Below are 9551 nucleotides of genomic sequence, written 5' to 3' on the forward strand. Positions count from 1 at the left end.
AACTTCAGCAGAAATATTTGTTACTACTTGTCTTGCACTTTTTCCATGTTCAGTATTTTAACACTCTGCGTCTGCATTCTAGTATATATATATTCTTTTACTCTTTTACTTGTTTCGGTCATTTGACTGCGGCCATGTTGGAACACCACCATAGAGGGTTTTAGTCGAAGAAATCGACCCCAGGACTTATTCTTTGTAAGACTTGTACTTACTATATTGGCCTCTTTTGCGAATCGCTAAGTTACAGGGATATAAACATACCAGCATCGGTTGGCAAGCTTCTTCCAGTTTCCCTCTACCAAATCCTCTCATAAGGTTTTGGTCGGCTTGAGGCTGTAGTAAAAGGCAGTTGTCCAAGGTTCCACGCAGTTGGGCTGGACCCGGAACCATGTGGTTGGGAAGCAAGCTTCTTACCACCGCTAGATTCCTTCTACATTCACAGTCGTGAACAGCCTAGGATGAAACTTGATGAGCTGTCATTTTTTTTATATATATCTATATATGTGTCGAATTGAAAGAAAATACTCTTCTTTTTCTGCTGAGCTGTATTGCCTGTGTCTTTGTTTTTGATTTTCTGTCTCACCTGTTTGTAGTTGTCCTCTGTGTTCCAAGCTCTTTTCTCTGTAATATCACCCACTTTCGCGATGTTTTTTTTTTTTTTTTTTTTTTTATCTCTGTCGCATCCAGAGGTGTAGTTTTATGGTATCAAGTCGAAATTGTGATGATTCTGGCCCCTATGCGTTTGACGAGAGGTGTTCCATGCTTCCTTGTCCTTTTCCGTTAATTATTTTCTGTAAAGTTTAACTTTAATTTAACCCCCCCCCCACACACACACACATTATATACGTACATCTGCACACAAATGTTTCTATATCAGCGACCTTGGTTTAGCTTGCCACATCTACATTGATTTATCAATCCGTAGAGAATGTTGTCTTGAATGTTTTGCGTATTTGGTTTTCTCCATCATTCGGCTTTATCTACTTACCTTCTTTCCACTATACAGCAACGACCTATTTATCTTCACTCCGACATCACGCACATGTATGCAGATGATAGAGCCCGTTCCTCCTGCTAACCTTCCTACCGTGTATTATCCACATTTAATCTCAACTTAACCATCAAATCTAACTACATGAATAGAGAAAAATCGGTAACATCTTCCAATGATTTTATGACGATCTTGTTTCTTTCAACACTTCAGGAAACTATATCGCAGTTTCCTTCAAAATTCGAACTCGTACACACAAAGTCACTGTTAATGTTAGATTATTGATGGTCTCTCCAGGCGATCTCACAGCCTCAGTTTAGTAAAAACTGCACCACAAAAGGTGTTGTCGTGAGGCTGCCTGGTCACCGTTCTTGTGGAGTCGCCATGTTGGATGTGTAGTGCGTTGTTGAAGATCATCGTCATATGGTCCAGCTGGTGCGTGTATGATAAATAAATGAAGCAATTCACGAATTTTTAACTTAGAGCATATTCATTGCTGGACATTATTGACTATGTTGGCTGTTTACAAAAGAAAGATGCTGATAATATAACCGTCGACCGAGAGGAGAGAGCCGCGCTGTGTCTTATAGAAGGCCAGATGGGTCACATTGTGAGTAAATGTGTGAAGTCGTTTCTTGCATGAGATGGTCTGTCCGAGTGCCCGAAGTGGTCTGGTCTTGAAGCTCTGCCTTCTGTGAGTGCCCAATGTGATCTACGCGAATGCTTGAGGCCGTTCTGGCTGATTTAACCGCCAAACGGTTTTTAAAGGGTGAAAAGAGGAGAGAATTTTTGATCACCCGGGGAGTCATATCACGCCACAGCCCTACGCTGATTGGTTGATTTACAGATCAATCACGCGCAACTGTGGTGGCTCACTCGTAGTCTCTAACTGAATATCTTGCGGTTGAGGGTCAAATCCTTACACTGTCTTCTTTCTATAGAGCAAGAAAATCTTTCTAGTTCCAACGATTAGCTACACTGACCAACGTTCACGGAAAACCCACAACTCAGTACTGCTACTACGCGCACAAAAGTACTAGACACATCATACACTTACTAAGAAGTTTGCTCCCCGACACACGCCAACTTCTGCTGTCGCTTTACACCGCATTTTCTACCACTACTACAATGGCCTCAGCTGCTGGGACCTCGCTAGTCTAGTGTCATCTCTACTTAAGCATTCCTGACTCATGTTTTCATCTTATCACTCCAAGTGTCCACCCACGCAGGTCCACACTGACCACTTTGCTCATTCCTTCCTTCTCGGATCATCTTTCATCGGGAATTCCCATCTTGGCTATTAATTAGCAGCGTTTTAACTCCCATATTGCAGGTCTGAAAAGTTCAAGGTCACACTCTCATCCTTCAGACGAAACAATTAGAATGTTTTTTCTTAAGTTTATGTTTTTATGTATTTATTTATGCTATGATATGGAGGAGGGTGTTGCAATTAGCCTGTCTTATGTACGCTTAAGACCAACTTAACCAATGTCTTCCTTTTAAAACTGTAGCGATTTGACTGCTATTTCTAGCAGCAGCATCAGCACCGTTAAATCTGTATTTCCGTATTTAAATGTTGGAGAAATTCTGCAAAACAAAATCTTCTCAGGGTCTTGTCTTCTGTAAGATAAAATTTCAATGAAACGAAAATAAGATGTGGCAAAAGAGATGAGAAGGGCAAGAAAAACTAGAAAAATCAAAGTTAGTAAAGTATTTATGTGAGACGGTTAGATAGATAGAGAATGTGATTAATGTAGATGGATAGATGGATTGCAAGGAAGAGTGTGACGGAAGAATAAAGAAAGCAATGTGTTGGATGGATGGATAGTTAGAAAGAGTGTGACGGAGGGATAGACAGATAGCAAGATAAACCAAATTAATAAACTGTCGAGTAACGGAAAGAGAGAGCGTCATATGTTGGAATGGTTAAACTGACAAAGGAGAAAAAAAAAAACTTCGTAAACAAAGAGAAAAGGGGTGAGGAGAAGTGTGAACAAATGACTTCTGTGTGTGAGAAAGAGAGACAGGGTGAGAGAAAAGGAGAGAAAGAAGGACGGAAAAGAGAGAGCGAGAAAAGAGAGTTCTGTGTATGTGAAAATAGAAAAAGCAGGTGGAGGAAGGTTTAAATGGAAGGAAAATCACTGATATTGTTTATTCGGTCGGAGAAGGAAAGGATGGGTAAAGTTTCTCCAGTTTCCTCAGTGTTACTATCCCGCCACCCACATCCAAATCTGCCGCCATCAATCCTCCTAAGCATCACTTCCATCATCAGAATCATCACGACCACTGTACGCACGTATCATCAGTGTGGCTGCTGCTGCTACTACCACTACTTCTACTACTATCTATCTATCTACTTTGCAGGTCCTTTGTGTTTCCGTTCGCTACTGTCTTGACCGGTTGATAAGACACAGCTGGCTGGTCATGTTATTTAGTGCACAGGATGCTGGTGACCGACTGCAGTACAAGTAGCCTGACGGACATCTATGTATAAGCACATATATTTTATATAGATTGATAATACAAAGTTATTAAAATTGCCCTCCTAATTCGGAGACAAGAAACAGTGTACTTCGCTAGCTTTGTCGCTAATTCCATCAACAATAACAACAGCAGAGGTCGTTCTAATCTGCTTGAAATAGCAGTCAAATCTCGCACTACCGTCTTTAAAAAATGATGCGACGGATAAGGTGGTCCGAGATTCTCTGTACAAAAGATTAAATGGTCACAGCTAGAATGCTTTTGTTCAAGATCTGCTCGCAGGGTTAACTTGGGGTTAAGCAACAATAACAACGACATAAAATCGTAAATTTAACTTGTGGATAAATTTTATATGTAAAGGAAAAGAAAAAAATAAAAGTAAATAAGACAAATATACCATACTTATCGTTCTCTTACCTCGCTGTTTTTATAGCTTTCATCGAGTCTATTTAACTCTGTATCTCTCTTTACTGAGCAAGCAACAGCATCTTCATCAACAACAGCGATGATGGTGGTGCTTTGAAATTTCTTATGAGTTATTAGAAACTGCGAGTTATTAGAAACTGCAATTAACAACGAAAAAAGGTGTGTAATTTAATCAAGCTATAACTGGATTTGAACTCAGAACATGAGGAAAATACCAAGAAAGTATAAAAAAAAAAAACTTTTGGCTAGCGTAAACTATTGATTCTTCCGTCCACTGTTTTAAATCCATCTCCCTCATTTTTATCACTATTAACAGTAACAAACATCGATGACAGTATATAGCATTATCAATAAAACATAAACAAATTTACCAGAATATTAATAACTATTTCGTATTGTCACGCTACTCAACTGAAATATTTACCAGTGTCTTTGAAGTGAAATGAGTTATTGGTTAAAAGCATACACGCGCGCGCACATGTACACATAGATGTACATGTATACACGCACGTACATTTCTTAAATATGTGTATTGGATGAAATCTTTGAAAAGCGATCGTAGCACGCTTCCTACGTTCCGTTATTGTCCGCCTTTGCACACGTGTACACATACTCACGCTCATGCACAAACGCATACAGATACTTTGCTTTTTTTACTCACGTGTACACATGTATTCTTACTGACGCATACACACATAACAGCCAGGCTTATCAAGTTACATATTCGACTCCATTCATATTCTTCTAAGCTGGAAGTATTCTATACAATACACAAGTCACTCACACAACTTTTACATTCCTACAATTATATATAGTAACATGCACACATACATTGTTTCTTTATACGCATACTGGCATGGAAATGTGAACATACAAACGAAAAATATTTAAAACTGATACAGTAATAAATTTATTATTTCTTCTTTGTGGAGTTGTGATACGAATAAAACAAATAACCAGTCATTTTAGCTTTTAAGAGTCAGTCTCTCTTTCAACACATTCAGAAAGCAATAAGAGAGAAAACGTCAGAAAGAGAGAAAGTGAGAGAGTGGAAGACAGAGGAAGTGAGAGAGTGGGGAGAGAGAGAAGGAAGGAAAGTGTGTGTGTGTTCTAATTTATTCTGCTTCTAGTTTGAAATATGTGAGGGGCAAACACCATCTAGGTTCTGGGGCTTCGCCCAGGGCATATAATAGAGCATTAATGAGGAGAGACGAACTGATGAACACTCAGTCGAAAGTAGAAGTCCACATCCTACCATCTCAGTCATTATGGCATCTCACTCTGACTTTACAACACTTTATACACGTACATTCACTCACACACACGCATACATACATTCACACATGATCCCATTACACGCACATATATTTTAAGTACTTCTACACAAGTTTTGACAACGTAAACACCAAGATTTTGGCTCCGTTAAGAGAACCAACTAAGAGAGGTGTTGTGCTGTCTGGCTTAACTTCAGACAGGGATCTATCGTGTTTTTCGCGGAAGGAAATATTTTTACTTCAGGTCAATTAACGGAACCTTTACTATTTATCTCTTTTTACCTTGGATTTGTTTAGCTGTATTACTCGAGGATTCAAATCGCAACAATTCTAGGTAAGTATCTTGGTATTCTATCTGTATCTATATTTCTGTTTATCAGTTCAGCTGTTTATCTGTTTTCACAGTCTATTAATCAGTCTGAACTTTTTAGTGGCTAAGAGGATTCACCAGTTGGCTCCTCCCAAAAGATAGCTTATCCGAGGTTCATCCCGAAATGTGTTTTAACATGTTGGATATCGTAGACGGATGGTGACAAACTTCAACATTTGGGTTCAAAATCTAAAGAATCTAATAGTATTTTTTTTTTCAGACTAAATTTATTGATAAATATTTGCATAACATTATATTGTCGAATTTTGAATAAAGACTTACCAGAGATAGAACTTATCGTTTTGCAGCTTGAACATCAAGTGCAAGCTAAGTTTGTCTTGCTCTAACTTTAGAATACCGGCTATCATCACTGTATCAGTGGGAGGTAAACAACTGGTGATGATGTGCGGTTTATTACAGTGAATCATCACAGTTGATGGACTGTTATATTCGCTGCAAAATGCCAGATTCACCCACTCATTCATAGTAGAGGCACGTGCTTCTGGAAACGGTCAGAAAAGGGACGATTTCGGATATTTATTCTCGCAAAAGCGGACAGACAGAAATGGAAAAAGAAAGAACTCAAATGTAAATGTATTTAACTGCATGTCCCACAGAAAAGTTTTCCGAGTGAAAGTACATACATTCACAGACGCACGTATTAATATATGTTATAATGTATTGCAAATGTATAAATCTTTCAGAAAGTAATGTGTGTGTGTAAATTAATGTTATCTACACAGTTGTAAACGCCACCATCGAAAACATATTTCTGTGATATTTTATTGAAATAGGAATTTTTCAGAAAGGAAACAAAATGGTTGAGAGAGGAGCGAGTCTAGTTATGTATGTATGTAAAGAGGGTGAAAGAGCGTATCAGGCGTAAAAAGAAAATGGGCAAACAGAAATAATACCCCGTGTCCAATGTTGTGTTTGAACAACAAAGGCAATTGAGATTAAATTAAATAACATGAAACGTAAATTCTTGAATAAAGGAAAATGCCACCGCTTCCAGAGAAGGAGGCCAATTACTTATTGGTAACTGATGCCAACGCCAAAAGAAAAGAAATAATTTCGGAACTCAAGAATTCTCCAAAATTGACATTTTGGGGAAAAGCAGTCTAACTGTGTGAAGAGATGAGGATAGCTGTGGATAGCACTTGTTTCTATCTCAATGTGCGTCATCAGCACAGCAATTATCCTGCATACGAATCAATTAGACATTGAGAAAAAGGAGTAAAACTTTTATGGCCTAGGGAATTGGTAGAAATGAAAAGAAAATGAACTAAAATGACTTAGAGTGACTATTGGCATGTATTTGAACAACAAAGATGAATAGGGATATATTAAATAATACACAAATTAGATTCTCGATTTATTGAAGCATGTTCCCCTTGAAGAGAAGATAGAGCAATCGTTTGGTGACAATTGATACTATTTCTAAACGTGGTAGATAATCTTAAAAATCAAGAATTCTCTAAAATTCACTTGGCTATGGCAAGAAGTTTGCTTCCCATCCACATGGTTCCGGGCCTAGTCCCACTGCTTGGCACTTTGGACGAGCATCTTCTACTATGGCCCCATGGAGACCAAAGCATTTGTGAGTGGGTTTGGTAGATCGAAACTGAAAGTCCGTCGTGCACACACACACACATGTATGCATGTGTGTGAATCTTTGTGGTAAATTTGTCCCCAACCACTGATAATTTGTATTGATTTCTTTATGTGCCTGTAACTTGGCTACTTGGAAACGTGATCGATAGTATAAGTGTCAGACTTTTGAAAAAAATATTTACAAGGGTCAATTTGTTCGATCAAAACCTTTCAAAGCAGTACCCCGGCGTTTCTTGCAGTCCATAGACTCAAACAAGTAAAATATTAAAGATAGATCTATCTGTCTGTTTACTTAACTAATATGTATCGTTTAAAAGTCAGAGGCTCCATTGATCTTTTCGGAAAAGACTCCCTCAGAGGCATATTGTCTCTATAAACACAATATACTTCAAAGGTAGACAAAATGAAATCGTGCTGGAAGCAATGGGAAGAATGACAGATTTGCATTTCCGTATTTTTTGCACCTTGTCAATGCCACGAGGTAAAACAACTCTAGAGTTACAAAGGGATAGTAGGCTGAATAAAATTCAAATTATGCAAGAATGCATGTATATATGTGTGTGTGTACACATGTATATGCATACTCTTGCAAACACACACACATGCTGTCACAACTTTGTATATAAAAAACGAAAACAGATAGGCGGAGTTTCATAAGAGCTATCCCTACCTTGTGGGACACGGAATTGGGTACTGTTTTCCTTCATTTTTAATATAATTGTTTCATACAACAGAAATTGATTCCGTAAATGATTTTTTCCCCCAGGATAATTTATTATTATTATGTATTCTGCCCCTCCCAAACTGTTTAAATGCAAGTGTTTGTCATGTGCGTGTGCTTGTGTGTGTTCATAAAATGAATGTATGTAATATATTATGTGCGAGGAAGCTAATAAGTTGTTGCGTGCATACACTCTCTCATATATTTGTAACGTAATGTTAACATGACATGGTTTGTAATGTGATGTAAACAAGAGATTTTGTATTGTGTTTCATGATGTTGTTGTCCCTGGACATCTGATAATTAAAGATATACCAACCGTGACCATTTTGTGGTTTTGTATATTTAGTTCTCCTTTTATTTTTATTTCTTCTTTTTTTTATGGTGCTAGGTTGTGATAGAAGCGGTGTGCAAACATTCTCCTAGTAGGTTTAGTGACAACATTTCTGTGTCCATTCCATCCTTTAACAGCTAACACTGAAGATTAGCCCTAATCACAGCCTTAAGCCCCAACCACAACCCTTATCAATCTAACCGTCACTCATAACACTCATCCTACACCCTAATCATAAACCCTAACCAGATCCCTTACAAATTGCACATATCATCAAATGATTTGTGAGCTCAGTGTTGCTTATGACTAAACAGAGTGTAATAATGTCTTCTTTGTACTAGCCTTAATCTTCCTCCACTCACATCCTATCTTAATAGACAAAAAACAGAAAAAAGAAAAAAGTTCAGCAAAAAATATAGTCCTGATACCCCTAAACTGACAGAATGGTCATGGCTGAAATGTCTTTTTATATCTTTGCACAATCTTGTCTGGCCTAGGGTTAAAAACCAAAAACTAAGGAAATCGCCATGCAGTTGTTTGACCTGTAAGAAATAGTAGTCACATCTAATCACACTGCAACAAATGGTGAATACTGAATTGTTTTGGATCTTTGAAATGAAGGTAAGAAAGGAAACTAATGTAAGGGTTTAGGACATCTCTTTCACTTTTGTTGATCAGTATCTGTGGCCGAAATTCAAGGTCCATAACAGATGCAATCAATATGAAACCTTAAGTGCAGTATCCGTCATTCTAATTTCATTTACAAAGACTTCAGTCGACCTGAAACTTGTCTGGGGGTTAGAAATACTTGCCTGATACAGAATGTATAGCAAATGCATCTGTAATGTTGTTTATAGTGCTTGTTGGTTGATTCTGCTCGCACACTGACACACACCACTTTTTTGAAATTTCAAGTTTCATTTTGTGATGTGTGCCAGTATGTATGTGTGCCAGCCTACCATTTTCATCTCCTTCTAAATTCCAATCTAATCGTAATATACACCATCTAAAAGGTATTTATAAAAAATTTTATAAAAAAATATCCATTTTTCAGAAAGTCATCAGAAAACAGTCAACTTGAGTGAATTTTCCAAAACTCTTTTCCCTACTCTTGGAAAAACTTTTTCAGTACAAATTCCAATCTAATCAGAATCTACACCATCTGAAGCATATTTGTAAAAAATTTCATTAAAAGTATCTATGCTTCTGAAAGTTATGAAGAAACAGACTTCGGTGGCAGTATGTATGTATATACACACACAAGTCAGAAAAACACATACACTGTTTCTTGAACACTTCATATGTAAATGATGAACATACATAGCTGCCTTTCAGTGTGT

The 9551-nt window shown here is 37.6% G+C and overlaps 1 protein-coding gene and 1 long non-coding RNA gene across 2 annotated transcripts in view; one reads left to right on the top strand and one right to left on the bottom strand.

Annotated features, from left to right (window-relative positions):
• Positions 1–787: 787 nt before the first annotated feature.
• Positions 788–4495, bottom strand: LOC149133071 (uncharacterized). Its single transcript, XR_016243827.1, has 3 exons — positions 4323–4495; positions 3890–4035; positions 788–2611 (listed from the first exon to the last, which is right to left on the bottom strand). It is a non-coding gene; the product is annotated as an uncharacterized LOC149133071 (long non-coding RNA).
• Positions 4033–9551, top strand: part of LOC106875675 (uncharacterized) — a 178334-nt gene continuing 172815 nt past the window's right edge. The window contains exon 1 of the mRNA XM_052972127.2: positions 4033–5506. The gene's annotated coding sequence lies outside the window, so the exon portion shown is untranslated. The remainder of the gene's footprint in view (positions 5507–9551) is intronic.

This window comes from Octopus bimaculoides, chromosome 12, assembly GCF_046866305.1.
Source record: "Octopus bimaculoides isolate indiv1 chromosome 12, ASM4686630v1, whole genome shotgun sequence".
Lineage (NCBI taxonomy): Eukaryota > Metazoa > Mollusca > Cephalopoda > Octopoda > Octopodidae > Octopus > Octopus bimaculoides.